The 19,745-nt window shown below is 50.8% G+C and overlaps 1 protein-coding gene across 1 annotated transcript in view; it reads right to left on the bottom strand.

Annotated features, from left to right (window-relative positions):
• The window catches only part of Sbk1 (SH3 domain binding kinase 1), a 46,614-nt gene extending 27,255 nt beyond the window's left edge, over window positions 1-19,359 (bottom strand). The window contains exon 1 of the mRNA XM_075972161.1: window positions 18,581-19,359. The gene's annotated coding sequence lies outside the window, so the exon portion shown is untranslated. The remainder of the gene's footprint in view (window positions 1-18,580) is intronic.
• Between the last annotated feature and the right edge of the window lie 386 nt (window positions 19,360-19,745).

Genomic DNA, 19,745 nt, shown 5'->3' with positions numbered 1-19,745 from the left:
GTGCACAGATATGGAAAGCACAGGCAACTGGAGCAGAAGTGCCCAGGGCCCCTGAGGACAGAGCCAATGGGCTGAGCTAGGGCTCTATCAGAACCCACGGTACTTCAGAAAGAGAGGGGCAGCCCGAGCGCAGTGGCTGGGAGGCAGCGGGTCTCTGAAATCTGTTTGGAATGCATCCCACGGGAGCAGCAGAGTGTTCCAGCCGTGTTCTCGTGCTCTCTGCCCCACGTGGAAATACAACTGCGACCGTGGGTGGCCAGCAGGAAGCCACTGATGCTGACAAGTGCCGTGTGATGGTAGTTGGAGCAAAGACCTGCTTCTCTGTGGTTCTGCAGGCCTGCTGCGCTTTGAGGCAAGAACTCCGCTCCTTGTTGCTGAGCCAGCCAAAGGCAGGAGGATGTCTGTAACGTCAGGGGAATATATTCAAGATCCGGGATTGGGAGGGAAGGGGTCCAATGGGATTCATGTTGGTTGTGGTTCGTTTCTTAGTAAAACCATGGGGTGCAGAGATGATAAACCATTCGCATTGGCTTCTGGGGTAGTTTCCATTTCCCGCAACTATATACATTTTTCAAAACAACTGAAAATTCCTCTGTGAAAGTTTTGATAAATTCCCCCCTTAAGACAGAGTCTATATATATGAGTGTGTGTGTGTGAGAGAGAGACAGAGAGAGAGAGAATACACACATATACACACATATGTATGTATGTGTGTGTATGTGTATATACATGTATATCAGGCTAAATCAGAACTCAATGTCCATCCTCTTACCTCAGCCTCCTAAGTGCTGGGATCACAGATCTATCTGTCTCCTTCCCTCCTTCCTTCCTCTTTCTTTCTTTATTTGAGGCAGAGACTCATGCAGCCCACACTGGTCTTGAACTTGCTGTATGACTGAGCGTGTCCTTGAGCGTCTTCTGGTCCTCCTGCCTCTACTTCTTAAGCGCTAGGACTACAGATGGGTATCACCAGACACAACTCTGAATTTTTTCACTCTGAGTATGTTTCCTAAAGCCAGGTCCTAGAACTATCCAGAATAAACCCCAATGGTGAGGTTTCCACCTACAACCTTAGTGTTTCAGGGGCTGAGGTGGTGGTGGTGGGGGAACTGTCACTAGGTCAAGGCCAGCCTTGACTGTGGAGCGAGACCCTGCCTCAAAAGTAAAACAAAATAAAAATATAAACACATCAAGAAAAATACTCTGGATGAACTCATTGGTCAATGCTTTGAGAAGTACCGGGAATGGAGAGACTTCGGCACTGCTAGCCCCTACCAACCTGCCATCTTGTCACCATAGTGATCGATGCTGTGCCCTTAGGGCTGGGATGCAGCTGTTGCTTTTGAAAATGATGGAATGAGGACCCGATGGGACCTGACTCCAGCCATGCTTACTGCATCTCTGTAATCCTCCAACTGAGGCCTGGACTCTCAGAGCTCACTCAGTCCCTGATCCTTGCAAAATGACCCCCGGGAACACAGACATTTATAGGGGATCGAGTGTGTCTAGTACACATCCCTGGGGGCTGGGGGACAGGGCTGGCTTCATTGGTGTCCTAGTTTGCGTTCTCTGAAACAGACCCTGGGACGAAGAGTTGAGCAAGTCCTTTATCTCATAGGTGATCTCGGGGAGGGGAGGACAAAGAGAGGGGGGAACATAGGCAAGGGTGTATCCTGGAGTGGTTCACCATTGTGGAACAAATACACGCAGCCGGCATCACTGAGGAACTCGAGACAGTGTAGGGCATGCATGCTGGCCACATCCTGGAGGCAAGGATGGATAAGAGCTGCTGGGGTGGGAGTAGGGATGGGGGTGGAACCAGAAAGCCCTCAGGAAAAGAGATGAAGATGCAGGAAAAGCTGGGAAAGAGGCCAAGGACATCTGGGTGGGGCCTGGCAGAGACTGCCTCACACGCCTGCCTGCATTTGGAACTTTGCTAGGCTTGGCGCGATGCCCACACAGTCCAAGCAACACAGAACCCGTTACCTAGCATCTGTCTGCACGTTCTGGTCCCAGACCCCCCGGTTTCCCTTTAGGAACCAACATTCCCTGCCATACCCTTCCTTACTCACTAGGGAGCTGATGATGAGGGCGCCCAACAAGAGGAGCACCTGTCCGACTCCTGGCCTGGTCTTGTGACCCAGCTCTGCCAATCAGTGTATAAAACATTCCTGGCTACAGGGATGGGTCCCTTCTGACGTGTACCTGCTCCAGCCAGCCCACAGTGAAAGGCAGAGAGTGAGAGCCTGGCATTGCCTCACCAGGGAGAGCCTCCAGAGGATGAGGCCAGCAGAGGAGATAGAGAACCAAGGGCTGGGGTGGGTTCAAGCCTTGTCATTATCTGGACTCCTTGACACCCCTGTACTTGAAGACTTGGACCGTTTAGTTCTGTGACCCAGTAAAGTCTCCTTTGAGCTTAAATCAGAGTGACTTGGATCTCTGCTACTTACAAACCCAAGCTCTCTGCTCTGTGGAGGAATGTGAATTTCTGAACCAGTTAAAATCTGGAGTGAACACCTGCTCATCTGACTCAGGTGAGCACCTAAACACCTGCCTATTTGACCCAGGTGAGCACCCCTCCCCCGCCTCAGTTAAAATCTGTGAGTGAACTAAACACCTGCTCATCTGACCCAGGTGAGCACTTAAACACCTCCTTATCTGACCCAGGTGAGCACCTAAACACCTGCCCATCTGACCCAGGTGAGCACCTAAACATCTGCCCATCTGACCCAGGTGAGCACCTAAACACCTGCCCATCTGACCCAGGTGAGCACCTGCCTCCCCCTCATCCCATTCTCTGGCTTTTCTTTGCATGTGAGGCAGAGCCTCAGACTTGATCTCCCTGCCTCAGCCTCCACAGTATTGGGATCACAGGTATATACCATCACGTCCAGATCTGCATGCCCTTTCCTCTTTCCCAGGCCCAGAATGTTCCTGGCATACTCTAGACAGACCATAGATGCAGAAATGGTACTTTCCTGGGATCGTAGACTGCAGACACGGTACTCGCCTGGCTATCCCCACCCTTCCCCCAGTTCCTCAAATTCCCACCCCCAGCCTCTTCTCAGGGCCATCTGCTTATTTAATAAACACAGAGTTGCGCCAGGCCACACTCCTTGATCCCTGGCTGGGCCCCTTCAGTGCAGGAGCTTCTCTCTGCATCAGGGGCACAGAGAGAGAGGAGGCTGGATAGTGCTTTCGTACAACCTGGGACTCAAACCACTTTGCCTCCAGGGTTCAGGCTCTGCTATTCCCTCCTGCTCCCCAGCCCAGCTGCTCCTGGCCCTCCTTGCCACCATGTTCAGACTCATCTCATCCCATTTCTCCTCTCTGCATCCTCTGCTCTGACCTGCTTTCATCTCTGTCTTGTGCTGCTGCAGCAAAAGGCAGAGTCCTAGTGTCCCGTGACAGGGTGGAGGACATGAAGTGAAGGCCAGCGTACTGAAGGCGCTCGGGCAACACCTACCCCTTTCCCATTCTGTTGGGGGCTTGGCTGAGCCGGGGCCAGGAAGAGACAGGCAGGGGTGGGAGCCAGAGGGGGCTGGGTGGAGCTGGGTCTGCAAGCCCTAATTAAGTGAGTTAATTAGGAGGGGAGGAGAAGCCTTGTGGGAGTTAATAAGCTTGGCTAATTAAGTGTATCCTAGAGAATGGCTTGAATTCTGGTGGCTGGGGAGATATGAGGGCTCAGCCAGAATGGAGGACAAGGAATGAAACACCGGCACCTCCCAGGTGTCACTGGGACTTGTCAGAGACTGCGCTCAAGGTCCACAGCTACCACCGGGACCTAAGGACACAACCAAGTCCTGCAGCTTCCCCCAAGTATGTCTGAAGTCCTCAATGAAGCCACTACTATTTTGGTTTCTGGGCCTGAAGTCACTACTGAACTCTATCTTGTCCCTTGTCACCCATCCCTTTGGAAGTAAAAGCTAGATTGCCCCCCGAACATTTCAAGGAACAGGGATAGAAACAGAGCCTTGGCATCTGGACTGTTCTGAATGTGATCCAGGGTGGGTCAGGGCCACACTCCCTGCGACAGTCAAGAACCACGGCTGCCGACACCGAACACCCCACCCGCCCTGATGTTCAGTGTGCAAAAGTTCTTGCCTAGTTCATAGATGTGACGACAAAAGGCCCAGAGAGGAATCCAGTGGCCTGCTCCAGCCAACTCGCAGCCTGCTGCTTAAGCTACCAGGGGCAAGGCCAGATGCCAGTCATCTCAAAGGTCGTGTCCCAGGAACCTGGGGCTCTCTCTTGATTAGCCTGGTTCTCTCTAATGTGGGGTTCAAAATGACCCCAGCTCTGACAGCTCTGGTGGACAAAAGGTCAACCTCCACAGTGTACCTGGACCCGGGGCTGACCTGGGTCACTCTGTGCTCAGAATGCAGGACAGAAGGGTCTCTTCTAGGATCTTCCCTGGCGGGTTTCACTCCTATTGAATACCATACTCGCTTGGACATAGGGTCATTCGTAGGATGGTGTAGACTCTTACAGGTACTTAGGCCTTCCTGACAGAGATCCATCCCAATTCAGTCCCCAGTGGGAGGGTCCCATGAGCCTTATGTCACAGAGTCAAAAACAAAACAAATGCAAAACTTCAAGATACCAACCACAGGGTGTTCAGCTTAAAGGCAGGCTCTGTACTTCTGTGTTGATAGGTCCAGCGGCATTCCACAGCATTCCACAGCATCTGACAGCATCCACAGCATCTGACAGCATCCACAGCATCCGACAGCATCCCACAGCATCCACAGCATCCCACAGCATCCACAGCATCTCACAGCATCAACAGCATCCCACAGCATCCCACAGCATCAACAACATCCCACAGCATCCCACAGCATCCACAGCATCCCATAGCATCCCACAGCATCCACAGCATCCCACAGCATCCCACAGCATCCACAGCATCCCACAGCATCCACAGCATCCCACAGCATCCAACAGCATCCACAGCATCAAACCTGGCTGGATCTTTTGGTACCACCATTGCCTCCACTGCACACTTTCATCCACCCACTAAACAGGCAAATAGTTCCTTTGCTTGCTTGGTTGACACAGGGTCTCACTGGCCTGGAGCTCACTACCAGGCTGGCCTCAAACTCACAGAGATCCACCTGCCTTTGCCTCTGAAGTGCTGAGATTACAGACATGTGCCACCATGTGCAGCCAGGCAAATACGTCTTTATCTTTTTGTTTCCCTTGCAGTTCTGGGAATCAAACTCGGGGCCTCTGACCTGCCAGACAAGCACTCTGCCACCGAGCTACAGACTGCCTCCAACTGTTTATCAAGTCCTCCCACCGTGCTAAGTAGCGGTTCCAAGTGGCAACACAGAAGCACCACCTTTGCAGAGCCTCGGCTCTAGTAAAGAGAGGCATCAGCAAATAGAACCCAGACATAAACAATACAGGTCAAAGCGTTAATGTGAAAAAAGAGATGAGGCAGGAAAAGGGGAATGGCATGCTGGGAAGTCCTCACAGAGACGCTGATCCCTAAGCAGAGACTTAAATGAGGTGGCGGGGGGAGGGGGGGCGTGCAGACAGGGGAGCCAGGCCAAGGAAATGGCGGGTGCAAAGGCCCTGCAGTCAGAGTGGGATGTTCAGCAGCAGGGAGAAGGGCTGGGACTGGGGCAGCAAGGCAGTGGGGTGTGTGTATGTGTGTGTGTGTGTGTGTGTGTGTGATGGGGTCCTCGGAAGTCTTTGGCTTTCACTCTGAAGGGTTTTGAGCAGAGAAGGGTTGGATGTGTAGAGAGAACAGACTGTGGGGAAGAGGATTTAGAAGGACCAGCCGGAAGGCTATCAGCTTCAGACGGGAGACATGGTATCAACCTGAGCCAGGGCCGTGGGAGTGGAGTGGCCAGAAGGGATGTCCCCTCCATCTGTATGAATGCACAGCAGTGGGTGTGGGAGGCACGGAGGTCCTTGTTTGTGTGCACAGATAAACACGTGGGAAGCTAGGCTTGTTAAACACGCAGGGCTGTCTCTTCAAATGGAGGGTGTATAACCTGTTTGCTACCCAGAAGGCTGGGAGCGGACATGACGAATAGCCTGGTGACCTTTGTGCTATCTGTGTGGCTGAGACAGACTGGATCCGTCCCTAGACCCTTATTGTGAGCTGCCAATCTGTAGAACCTATCTTTACCGGAAGTGTCACATGAAGTCAGTCTACAGAGGCCGGCGTCACGACAGATGCCTCATGCACTTTACAAAGAGTTTCGATGTGGTCATGTCTCAAGCCTTATTGTGCACACAGGACTGAGTTATCACCAGGAAAGTTTTGTTTGTATTCATTCATTTTGAGACAGGGTTTTTCTGTGTAGCCCTGTCTGTCCTGGAGCTTGCTCTGTAGACCAGGCTGTCCTTAAACTCACAGAGACTTGCCTGCCTCTGCCTCCTAAGTGCTGGGATCACCAGGAATTTTTTTTTTACTAAACTGTGCTATGCTTAAACATGCCTAAAATAAACTACTGAGGGTCACACTCCCAAAGTTTGAGCCAACACTGGCTACTCAATTGCATTGAACCAAGATACCCTCTCGCCTTCTGCGGATCATCTCTGTATGGCTGTGCCCATGGTGACCAAGGGTGAATGTGGACTCGTGTTCTCAGTGTTTCCAGCTCTCCACAGATGTTGAATATTTTGATAAAAGGTCAGAATTCCTGGGTTTTTTGTTTGTTTGTTTGTTTTTGTTTTTTGAGACAGGGTTTCTCTGTAGCTTTGGTGCCTGTCCTGGAACTCGCTCTATAAACCAGGCTGGCCTTGAACTCACAGAGATCCACCTGCCTCTGCCTCCCACCTCCCGAGTGCGGGAATTAAAGGCCTGTGCCACCAGTGCCTGGCTGTGTCCTGGGTTTTAAGTGTTGCCTCTTTTATCTATCTATCTATCTATCTATCTATCTATCTATCTATCTATCTATCTATCTACTTATTTTTATATTTTTCTCCTTTGATCCAGGGTCTGACTATATAGACCAGGTTGCCCCTGAACTCAGTATGTAGCCCCTGTAGTAACTCAGGCTGGTCTCAAATTCACTATTCTGACCCAGTCTGCCAGAGCTGGGATAATAGGCATGTATCACTACTCACATTTCTATGTCTGTTTTATGGCTGATGAAACCACATGACAGAACTTTTGGGTTACTCTGCCAAGGCCACATAACCCAGAAGCAGTGGACCTGTAATACGTGGTTTCAAAGTCTGAACTTGTCAGTCATTAGAAAAAGAAGCCAAAGTTGAGCAAATGGCGCCTTAATGGGCCAGTCCCTGCAAATATGAGTTCAGCACTCCCTCTAGTGGGCAGTATTGTACAGAGCAGGACGGGTCAAAGGATGTGAGCGCCCGGCACCCCTAACCTCCACCCCTCAACTCACTGTCCCGATCTGGGAGAGAAGAGCATGTTTCTATCCTCCGCTCCCCATCACGCAGGATTCAAGCCCAGGCCCTCTGGTCCACTCAAAGTCCCTCCCCTGGCTGTGACTGAGCAGCGACAGCCCCTGGAGCACTGTGTTGATCCCCCCTGACTTTTTCCTTCCGCCAGGAACTTGGTCTCTGTCCACACTCTAGTCCTGAAGCCAGCTGCTCAGTCTTCTGAGAGCCTTCAGAAGTCCCATACCAGGCCATGCTCCAAAGCAAATGACTGTGTTTAGACTTGTGAGGGACAAAGTTTAGAGAATAGAGTCACACCAGAGAGCTGTCTTCTCAGTGCCCGGATGTCATGATGTTACCTCCAACCCACTCTGCCTCTCTGGGCTACATCCCCGGGTACAAACCCCAGACCTCATGATCTTACCCTTCCAGAATCTCTGAACTGCTCCCTTGGCATCCGTGCTTACCCCATTGTTTGTACAGTTTCTGCATGTGACAGCCCTTTGACCTCACAGAGACAGCTACCCAGTGCCTTTTCACTTTCTCCCTGCCTGTCAGCCCGGCAGTCACCACCACCCACCTTGTCCTGTATGGAGTCCACTCTCCATCACAGGACTGATACCCGGAACGTGCCCCACTTGCTCACCCACCTCTCCCATTGGGCATCTCCTTGGAATGCCACAATTCACCCACCCTGACACTGCCATATTCCAAGCAGCCATGTCCCTTAACCTCCACAAGTGTGTCTAGAAGGGGAACTCGGTGCTGCCCCACAGGCCCTGTTCTCTCCTGTCCCCTCTGAGCATTGCTACCAAGCTCCCCTTCTGTCTGTGAAGGATCTCAGGGGGGGGGGGGGACAACCCGCACTTGCATCAGCTCGAGGAGATGCTCCTGTGGTGTCTTAGACCCACATAGCAAGGCATGGCTGACTCTTGCCGGCTTCTCTTCTCATTCCAACACATGGCTCTTGCCTCTCTGGGAGAACACGAGAAACTACGTCACTACACTGACTCCTGCTGCCAAGTCACAAACCCAACAGCCACTGTGAAAGTCAGTGTGGAGGACCTTCAAAAACTTAAATAGAACTATGGCATGGTCTAGCAAAGGGACCTAAGTCAGCACAACACAGAGACACCTACATGGTGTATCATTGCATTCCACATAACAGCCAAGGCAGGGTACCTTGTCCACAGAGTAATGAGCAAAAGGGTATATATATATATATATATATATATATATATATATATATATATATATATATATATATATGGAAAACTCATATATTTGAAGATGTCACAATGAAATCCATTACTTTGCATACTAACTAAGCAACAACAATAATAAATTATAAAAGATGAAATGCTAGGGAAATGGTGGGTAGGTAAAGTACCTGCCGCATAAACACAGGACCTGAGTTCAGATCCCAGCACCCATGGAAAGCCAGATGTGGCAGCCCATGCTTGTAACCCCAGCACTTGGGACAGAAAAAAGATGGCAGATAGTGGGAAAAGGGGGTGTCTCTGAGCCACTCTACCAGGATTGGCAGCCACAGGTTCAGTGAGAGACCCTGTCTCAAAAAATAACACAAAGCCTAAAAGGGAAGACAGCCGGTGTCAGCCCCCAGCCTCCAAACACACAGGCACAGATGAGCACAGCTACATACCCACAAACGTACCAAAGCATCCAAAAGAACGGTCTCTATACACAGTGAGATTATTAAGCCATAAGGAAGAATGAAATGATGTCATTTCCAGGAAAACGGATGGAACTGGATATCATCATGTTGAGAAATTAACCAGACTCAGAAAGGCAAATATCACCTGTTCTCTCTCATGTACACAAACCTACATTTTTACAAAGACATGAAAGAAAGGGGGCTATTTAGAAAGAAGAAAGGGGCCAGTAGGAAGGGTGAGAGGGGTTGTGGAGTGTGTGGATGTACTCAAAGCAATGATATACATGCATGAAGAATCATAATGAAATACACATGCATAAACAATGCATAAGGAAATTTTGCATAAGTAACATGTGCAAAAATTCTTTTAAAAAAGACGAGGCTAAGGAGATGACTCGGAAGTTCAGAACACGCACTCCTATTGCAGAGGCCTGAGTTTGGTTCCTAGCACCCACGTGGAATGGCAAGTGGGAAATCAGTTCTATCTGGCCTCCTTGAGCTCTGACATTCATGTGCATAACACACACACACACACACACACACACACACACACGTACCCAGAGTTTGAAGTAAGATAAATCTTTTTACAAAAAACCCAGGGCTAAGAGGTGGAGGGAATGGGAGGAGGGAAGGGAGTGGGAAGAAGGGAGGGAACAGGAGGAGAGAGAGAGAGAGAGTGGGAACTGGGATTGGTATGTAAAATGAAAAAAAGATAGTCTTTGTTTTTAAATAAAATAAAAATAATAAAAAAAAATCCAGGGCTAGAGTGTTGACGCAGGGGTTAAGAGCACTTACTTCTCTATCAGGGGACTAGAGTTCAGATCCCAGCACCTACATCAGACAGCTCACAAATGCTGTAAGTCAGGCTCCCAGAGCTCAAACGCCCTCTACACACACACACACACACACACACACACACACACACACACACACACACACACACAGAGAGAGAGAGAGAGAGAGAGAGAGAGAGAGAGAGAGAGAGAGAGAATAAGCAAATAAATAAAAGTAAAAAACAAAATTTAAAGCCAGAACCCCCACTAGTGCTCCCCACAGGTTAGCCTCTTCTCGATCGCTGTGCCCAGTGTCCTCAGGAGTAACCACAGGCGAGAAAAGGAGCTGGTTGGAACGTTCCCTGTCTCTGCTCATCACCCTCCTCTGGTCTGTCCTCCCATCTTCTGGTCTATCCTCCCATCCTCTGGGGCTTTCCCTATTTGCCTCCCAGTCTCTTTTGTTCCCACTATTACCTCTACTTACAGAAATACAGCAGGGCATGGTGGAACAGGCCTGAAAGGCTAGCACTGAGAAGACTGGGGCAGGGGGATGGCAGGTTCTGGGACAGCCCACGCTACATATCGAGATGTATCAAGAGAAGTTAAAGTTTTATTTATGAGATACATTTTATATATTGTTGTTTTGACATGAGGCAGGGTATTCCCAGACCCCAGCTCAACCTTTTGTTTCTGTTATTTCTGTTTTTATTTGTTTTTGTTTTTTGAGACAGGGTTTCTCTGTAGCTTTTGGAGCCTGTCCTGGAACTCGCTCTGTATGTCAGGCTAGACTCAAAATCACAGAGATCCACCAGCCTCTGCCTCCCAAGTGCTGGGATTTTAAAGGCGTGTGCCACCACCGCCCGGCTGTTTCTGTTATTTCTGAAGATGACCCCCATTTTCTTTTCTTAAAAAATCTTTTTCTAAAATTGTTTTTATTGAGCTATATATTTTTCCACTATCCTTCCTTCCTCCCTTCTCCCCTCCCTGGGTCTCTTTCATAGTTACAATGTATGTTTTCAGTCTCTGCACACAGAGCCCATGGCTTGTTTGGAAGTTTTTGTCTCTGTGAATACTGTTTCCATGCTTGCTTTGGTTCTGCTTAGATTCCAGGCTTTTCTCAAAAGTGGGTCCCTAGTTTCTAGTTCATTCCCAAGAACTTCAAAGGCATGTGGTAGCGAACCCACCGTGTGTGTGTGTGTGTGTGTGTGTGTGTGTGTGTGTGTGTGTGTGTGCGTGCGTGTTGTGTCTGCATACATGCATGCATGTGTGTGTAAATATTGATGCTGCAGCAAGAGAAACTTTCTGAGAAGGCAGAACGCTCTATGACTGAATGGAAGCTTGGGCTACCCGGATGTATACATTTGTCAGAACTTCTTAAGCTCATTGCTAAAAACTCTGTGTTCACTGTGAGTAAACTGTGGGCCCAACTTTAAAAAGTGAAATTCACAAAATTTACACGCAGTTGAGAAACCCAGTAGTTGCAGGGAGAGGGGTCCAGGGTGACAGAGTTTCAGCACAAATGTCTGGGTTTGGCCACCACATTTAGATATTCCTTCCTCAACTGATCAGAGGCACAGCACGTCCTGAACATGCTGATGCCCTGGGTTCGGACCCACCACCAGAAAAGACCGATTTAACACAGACCAGGGCGGGCATACAATTGGAAGGCTGTTAGCACCTTAGTGGGGAGAAGAAAGCCGGATCAAATAGAATGACTGCCAAACATTAATCACTCACAGAGAGATGTAGAGGAACCCCGGAAGCTCCTGGAAGGTCAGGCTCGAGCCCACTGTACAGCAGCAATGTGGAAGAAGGTTGGATGAATAGGTGTGGGTTCAGTGTGTCTCACCTTTGCATAGCCTCCCAGGTGGGTGCAGAAACCCTCATCTAGACTCCCTGTCTCATCATTTCTGGGGAAATGTCTAGTCTTTGTGGACCAGAAGATTCTTTTTTTTAATTTTATTAATTTATTATGGGTGTTTTGTTTGTATGCCTGTGCACCACATGCAAGCCTGGTGGCCCAAGGAGACCAGAAGAGGTGGTTACATCCCCTGGAACTGGAGTTATAGATGGTTGTGAGTCGCCACATGACTGCTGGGAATCGAACCCCTGCTCCGGAAGAGAAGCCGGTGCTTTTAACCACTGAGCCACCTCTCCAGTCCCAGACAGAAGATGCTTGGTTTTTTGTTTGTTTTGTTTTGAGATAGGGCCTCTCTATGTGGCCTTGGCTGGTCTGAAACTCTCCATGTAGACCATTCTAGCCTCAAATTCAGACATGTGCCTGCTTTTGTCTCCCGAGTGTTGGGAGCAGAGGCATATACCACATCCACCTAGCCAGAAGATTCTCAAGTAGCCTTGCTGTACCCAAGCTTCAAGCTTTGTCCTCCCTTCTAACCAGGCTGGCACCTTTTGGAGATCTGAAGAGTTAACTGTAGCTTCATGGGCTTATGGCTTATGCAAGGTATAACGTCCTTATCTGTTATTAAATTAGTTCCCACACATGCCCCCACTGTCCTGACCCCATGCCACGTTTGTCTCCTTTCCCGGGGAGTGCTTCCCAGTTGATGTGTGCTATAATGGGCAAGACCAACCCCTCACAACTCCCAAAGTTTGGGGGGTTATGGGAGTCATAACCCCCAAAGCCACAAGTGTGCTCCATCACGTGGCAGAACTGCTTTGTAAGTGGGGTTAAAGCTGAGGTCATGAGATGGAGTCCAGTTGCTGTGTTCTGTATTCAGGTGCTGGAATCTCAGTTCCTTGGTGTGGCAGCATTGGGAGATGTGGTCTAGTGGGAAGGGTTTGGACCATGGAGCCTCAGACAGTTGGCTGGAGCCAGAAGGAGTGTTCCAGAGGGAGGAGACTGGGCCGTTAGAAGGTGAGGCTGGTCTGTGTTTGTCTCCTCTACACATGCCCACTGCTTTCCAATTTTCTGCCATGGACTAAAGCACCATGAAGCCTTAACCAAAGTCTGGGCAGATGCCATGTTGCTGGGCTCTTAGACTTCTCAGTCTCCAGACTTGTGAGCTGAATGAGATGAGATTGTCTGTAAATCACCAGCCTTGGGTATTTTGTTATAGCAACAAGAGACTAAGGCACCAATCTAATCACATGGCTCATTAAAAGCGCTCTGTGGACAAAGTGGACGGCTTCAATTATTTCATTATAGTGAGGAAATGCTGGGAACAACTCCTTCTAACCTGTTTGGTAGATACAGGCCCAGATTCTGCTGCTTCTTCCTCTTAGAGGGAGAAGGGAATCAAGAGTAACTGAGCTGATTGGGATCACATCATATGAAACAGGGAGCATGCTCACCGAGAGACTTAAGAATTTCACTACACGGGCTGGAGATGAGTGTCAGTGGGAGAGTTCCTGCCTAGCACACGTGGGGTCCGGGGTTCCATCCTAGCAGTACAAAAAACACGAAAACGAAAAGACTACCACCACAGAGATCTTCCCCCTGAGAAGTATGATAGTTAGCTTGCCCTTGACTTGATGAAATCCCTGAGATGAATTTATAACAGGAAAGATTTGTTTTGACTGGCGGCCTTACAGGTGTCTGCTCATGGATTCCAAGTCTGTAGAACATCATGGTAGGAAGTACCATGCTGAAGCAGAGCTGCTGAGGAAGGGTCCAGGGAGAGGGAGAAAAAGAGGGAGAGGGGAAGGAGACAGAGAGAGGGAAAGAGAGGGGAGGGGAGGGAAGGGAGGAGGAAACAAGAGAGAACACTGGGGTCCAATATCCCCTGTAAGAGCATGTTCCCCAAAGACCTGATTTCCTCACACCAGGCCCAACATTGTAAAGACTCCACAACTTCCCAGTAGAATCATGCTGGGGACCAAGTGAACCAAGCCTTTAACGAATGGGCCTTTGGGGTGCATATAAGTTCCAAAATTTAAAAAGATTTGCAGGCAAGTCTGTCCTGCACTGCCCACTACACTCTTTGCAATGTTCTAAATAAACTTATCCTTTAAAAAAATAGAAAGAAAAGGAAAAGTTTGAAAGAGGCCAGTGAGATGGCTCTACGGGTAAAAGAGCTGCAGCCAAACCTGATGACCTGAGTTCGAATCCCAGAGCCCACCTGTTGGAAAGAGAGAATCGACACCTCCACATTGCTCTCAGACCTCCTTGCCCATAGTGGTGTTTTGTTCTCCACCACCCTCAGGGATAAATAATTGAAAAAAATAGAATTAATTTCAGCCATACTTTATACTGGCCTACCCTGAAATTCTTTTAAAAAAAAAAAAACAAAGATGGAACTGGAGAGATGGCCCAGTGGTTAAGAATATTTGCTGCTCTTGCAGAGGGCCCAGGTTCATTTCTCAACATCCATGTCCCGCGGCTCACAGCTGACTAGAGTTCTATAACTCCGGCTGGGCTCCAAGGGCACCCGCACATGCACGGCACATGCTTACACAGACATAAACATACAAATAAAAAATCAATCTTTAAAGAACTTTGTGCATAGGGGTGCAGCCTGTAAGCCCAAGTAGCGTCGTACAGGCTCTGATGGGGACAGGAAGGTGTTGACAGGTGCGTTACATCACGGCTGGCGTACACAGACACATGGCCAGGCTCATGTAGCCTCACTCCCTCTTCTTATGAAGCCACCATGAGTCATGGGAGCTTCCACCCTAATGACCTAATCCGTTGTGCTATCTCATCTCTAACACCACACCGAAGTGAATTTTCTATCTTTTGCTATCATTGACATAAGCCTTTTGGGATTGAAGTCCTGTGTGAATTCTTGGGACCAACCATATTCAAAATGTGCTAGCGGCCATCTTCTTCCCTTGATCCTGGCCTGCCTACCTCCTGCACATCCCTCCATGATCTCAGTGCTGGTGTTCTGTATCCACGCTCGCCCCGCAGCCATTGATTCGCCGAGAGCAGCCTCAGGGATCTTTTAAAATGTCAAGCAGATCCTATTGTTTCTCCCACTTAAAAGCTTCTAAAGGATTCCCTGTCCCATCTAGTAGAAAACCCAGCTCCCTCGCAGAGCTCTCAGGGCTGAGTGGATCTGGCCTGTTCCCCACTCACGCACGTCACTGTCTCACCATTCTCCGCTCGTCCGCATTGGCTTCTCAGAGCAAGCCGTCACTGTATGCCAAGCAGCCTCTGTTCCGTCTGCATGGATGGCCAGTCCCCTCCCTTTGCCAGGTCTGGGATGCCAGCCTCCCACGTCACCTTTCACGAAGTGTGTGTTTCCTGTGTGTCCCTGTTCATTTCCTCCCCAGTGGGTCTGAACTGGACGATCCCATTATGGGTTTACTCGGGTGTCCTCTGACCCTCATTAACTCTGAGCTCCAGGACCACAGAGCTGGTGTTTCTCATGTGGCCCCTAGCTTTCTCCCGTGCAGGATGCCACCCACTTTGCTGAGTGAATGAATAAGCACAATTTGCACCTATTATGAGATAATTTGTCTTCACATAGCAAACTATCCCACATTCATAAAACCCCAGTGAGGTTGTTGCACTGGACTGCCTTTCCCAGCACCCCTTGCTGTCATAGGCAATGCGTGTATACACAAGTAAAAGAGACTGCCTCCACCTGACTCTCAAAAACCTTGGGTGATCTTTTAAATTTCATGTGTTTGTTTTGAGTGAGACTATAGATAACCTAGGGTGGCCTTGAACTCACAATCTTCCTGCCTCAGCTTCTGGAAGGCAGGCATTGCAGGATTGCACCCCACCTGGCTCCTCCACTCTCCCTTCACTCCCTACCAGTGGAATGCAGATTCTAGCAATGGATTCTGAGAGCTGCCAATGCCAAGATGAAAGGAGTCAGGGTCAGCGATAGATGGCTCGGGGCAGAGCCCTTCTCACTGGACTTCATCGCGAGGACATCAGCTGTGAAGAATGCAGCCTAAATTCCAGGCTCATGGGCACAGCAGCTGCCTCACCTAATTAACACGTCGGCACAGCACGAGCAGGTGGCTGGTAATGCCGTCGTTGGCCTGTGGCACAGTGTGCATGAACCTACAGGAGAATCCATCGGCGTGATGTGTACTCTCATTGCAGCTCACAGAGGTTCCCGGCCACACAGTAGCCGTTTGCGCCCACAAGGCAGTCAGCCCCATCAGGGCGGTGTCTGCATTCTTCCCATCTCTGTGGCTTCAACATCCAGTCCCTGGAGGCTTCAGGAAGTTTGTTCAACCTACCAATGAATGAGCAGGTTGCCTATACCCCTTACAGCCTCTCTGTCCCCATTTTGCCTAAGAAGAGACCCCAAAAGACTTCAGAGTCACAGGAAAGAGGACGGTGGCAGACTCAGACTGGCCCATGGCTTTTAAAGATGGCAGCTGGGTGTTCTAGAGAAACCCTGGCCCCAGAGAGAGGCTAGGAGAGGTGGTGAGGGCATCCAGTACACCACAACTCTCCGAGTCCAAGGTGACCTCACCCAGTCTTGCTGCCCCTCCCAGCCAGCTCTGCCTGGCTCCCGCAGCCCGGCTGTCCACATCACTCAGTATTTTTAGCTTCACCACCTGGCACCTGTGGTCACCATCTCTGCCCAGCCTGGCAGTGTCCCTCCCTTCGGCCTTAAAGAGCCAGAGTGTCAGTTAGAAAGAATATCAGCCCCTGGAAACATAAGCCATTCTATCCCAGAGCAGGAGATGGAGGGACCTCTTCGACACGGGAATCCCCTAAGCTGCAGGTGGGGGGGGAGGGAAGCTGAGGAGGAAGAGGGCAGAAGATTCTAGTCCTAGTGTGTTAGCATCTTCTGGGGCTTCCTGAGTCACTCACCAATTGGGATTGATTAATATGTATGCATTGACCCGAAGCCCAGGGCCATCAAGGCCGAGCTTGGCAGTGTGTGCTGGTGATAGTCAGCCCAGGGCTGAGAATTAGCGTAGCATGGGCAAGGCCCTGGGTTCCTTCCTCACTGAGAGAAGGAGAGACAGAGGGTCTGTAATAGCAGATGATGCCCTGGCCCTGTCTCCCCCTGTCATTTCACTCAGTCATTCACCCAGCACTCCAAGCTCCCTAGGAAAACAATGGCTCCACTGAGCCTGTGGAGTTCTGTGAAGTTAAGTACAACGTCTCCCACCTAGCTTCACTGAGGCTCCTAACCTGACTGGCTTCCAGCCTTCCCATGCTCTGGTGCCTATAGACCAAAGTATGTGACTCGGAAGTCTGGGCCTATGTGATCGGATACTACTCTCTTTGCCATCCTCACCCCATCCCCAGACAGTGATTTTTTCAAACCGCCGGCCTGTACCTTGCCATCCCTACAGCTCACAGACACCTTTTCTTGGATGCCCCCATCTCCTGGGAGGCACCTGTACATCTGGATAGACTTAGAGTGTGCTGTGAACAGAGGTGGTCTATCTTGTAGCCTGACTTAATGAGCACCGTGTACCCGTTCCCACTAATGTGCCCTTAATCTATGCCAAACCCATCTGCTGTAGACCCCACCAGGGCTGTGCCAGCATTCCAGGCCCCAGCCAAAGCCTGGTACTCTGTAGGCGTCCAGTCACCTTGCGTGGTCAGCTAGCAACCAGGCAGGAAGCCTCTTCCCATTACACAGGTGAGAACACAGAGGGCCCCAGAAGAGAAATCATAAATGTGGGGTCCAACATAGTCACAAGGGGCACCTGGCCTGGGATGTGAGAGCCCACATTTTCTCCTCCTATCCTTTTTTTTCCCTTTGAGACAGGGTTTCTCTGTAGCTTTGGAACCTGTCCTGGAGCTAGCTTTTGTAGACCAGGCTGGTCTCGAACTCACAGAGATCTGCCTGGCTCTGCCTCCTGAGTGCTGGGATTAAAGGCGTGCGCCACCACCGCCCGGCCTTCTCCTCCTATTCTTTACTGGGCATAGAAGAGACCCCAGAGTGGCCCTGTGTCTGCCTTTCCCACGGTGGCACTGACTCAGGAAGGCTGGGCTGGAGCAGAGGTGACCCGGCCAGCTTGTACATTCACCCAGATCCTGGGCCATGTACTTGACCGGGTAATGTACTTGACCGGAGCTAAGGTTTCCCTGAGGGTCAGAGTGAGGAGAGTTGGGAAAGGCACACCAGTGTGAAGGTCTGAACTCCACCTGGCAACATGCAGTCTCATCACAAAGGTACACAGAACTCACCTCTGCTCCCACAAACTTGTGTATACAATCACACACACACACACACACACACACACACACGCCCACACACGCCCACAAATACACAATTGCAGCCGTAGAAACCTTCATCTTCTCTCTCCCTCTGTCCCTCCCTTTTCTGTATGTGTGAGTGTTCACACCTGAGCACACTCACACATACACATTTTCACTTACTAATCCAACCAAGCCTGGGCACCTGTTAAATGCCAGGGCAACTCGAGAAGCACAAGGGGCTCGTGGATTGAGTGGACCTGTGGCTTCCTGAAGGCCTCCCTGGGAGAAGAGGCATTTCATCTGGGCCTAGGTGTGTGTGTGTGTGGGGGGAGCCAGGGTATCCCTGGTAACAGGGGAACAGAGTGAGATGGGCTGTCAACCCCAATCACACAGGTCTTGAACTCTGAGAGCTGACTTTCTGTTGTAGGAGCTGAAGAACCATGGATGTCTCTAAATAGGGACAAGAAATGGCCACAGTGGGAATGAAGGAACAGGCAAGTTGATCTAGGACCAGAGTAGAAGGAGTGAAGAGAAGGTTGTAGTGACAGCCAGTGAGCTCGGCGGGATGGTGGAGGGGGTGAGAGTGGACGGAGAGGTCCCATAAGCATCACAGCCAGCCTGTAAGCCCAGGGGAGGGCTGCACCATGGTCCTGCCAGCCCGCTGCCCACCCCAGGACTGACCTCTGCAGTGGCACCTCTTCCAGTTCCTCCTCCTCTCTGTGGAAGCAAACCAAGCAAAAAGCTGGGACATCATCAGCTCCACAGCCCAGGGGCCAGGCAGGAGGCAACCGCAGGACAGGGCCGGGGTGGCTGCTGGTGGTCTCCACAGCATCTTCCCCAGCCAGGGCACGGGTCTCTGAGCCAGTGTGCTCCAGGGTCAGCAGCCTGTCGGCCTCAGGACCCCGTGCCTGCCTGCCTGCCACCTGCGCCTTCTCACTCAGGTTACCCGTTGCCTCGGTAGGTGGAAGAGCCTGTGGCTCTCTTGGGGCTCCTGTCCAGAGGCACAGGGGGTCCAGCTGCGGGAGCCACACTTGAACAGCGGCTAGCAGCTGCCTGGACTCAAGAGGTGACTGGCAGTAGCCAGAGGGTCTATCGCTGCCTCTGGAGGAGTCCTCAGCACCTCAGTTGTCCGCTCTGCTGATGTCTGCTAAAGGTAAGACTCTGAGGATAGGCCCACAGCTGCCTTGGCCTTCTGTCTGTAGTCTGTTCAGTTGTCTGTTGCTCCGAGTTGACCAGCAGACACGGAGGTGGCTGACAAAGTTTGTTCTCCTCTGCTGGAGTGAATGGTACAGTGGCCTCCAGGAAAGCCAGCTGACACTTAGAGCTGGAGGGTTGGTGAGGGTCAGGTGAGGCTGGCACCGTGTCTACACTGTCCCCAGGAAAAGTTCTGACCCTTGAAGTCAGGTGCCGCTTGGCCAGAGTGGAGGCTGCTCTGCTCCCTGCTCCCTCCGCTCAGCTCTGGGGCTCAGCTCTGTGGTGGCTCTAGATGGCTGGGCTGTGGGTATTAATAGCTCCACATTCACGCTGAGAAGCCTGGAAGTTAACTCCTTCTCTGCCAGAGCTGGGAGGCTGCGGCTGGCCACAGTGAGGCAAGCAAGGACCACGCCTCTGCTGGGAGCCTGGTGCAGCAGCAGACTCTCCGGAACACTGCGCAGTCCCTGGGGCTCGGTCAGATTTCCTGTGCCACCTGGACCCTCCGAATGCAGGTAGGAAGGATCTGGATAGGACTCAGAGCTCTGGGCTCCAGGGAGCATCACCAGCCCCCCCAACCCCCGCAGTTCACACCTCCACAGTCAACTAACCAAGTCCTACACATCCCAGAAATCACCATCTCTGATGACTCTGG

Source organism: Microtus pennsylvanicus, chromosome 5 (assembly GCF_037038515.1).
Source record: "Microtus pennsylvanicus isolate mMicPen1 chromosome 5, mMicPen1.hap1, whole genome shotgun sequence".
Lineage (NCBI taxonomy): Eukaryota > Metazoa > Chordata > Mammalia > Rodentia > Cricetidae > Microtus > Microtus pennsylvanicus.
Note: the sequence above shows the minus strand (reverse complement) of the source record. Positions and strands in the feature narration are given on the sequence as shown.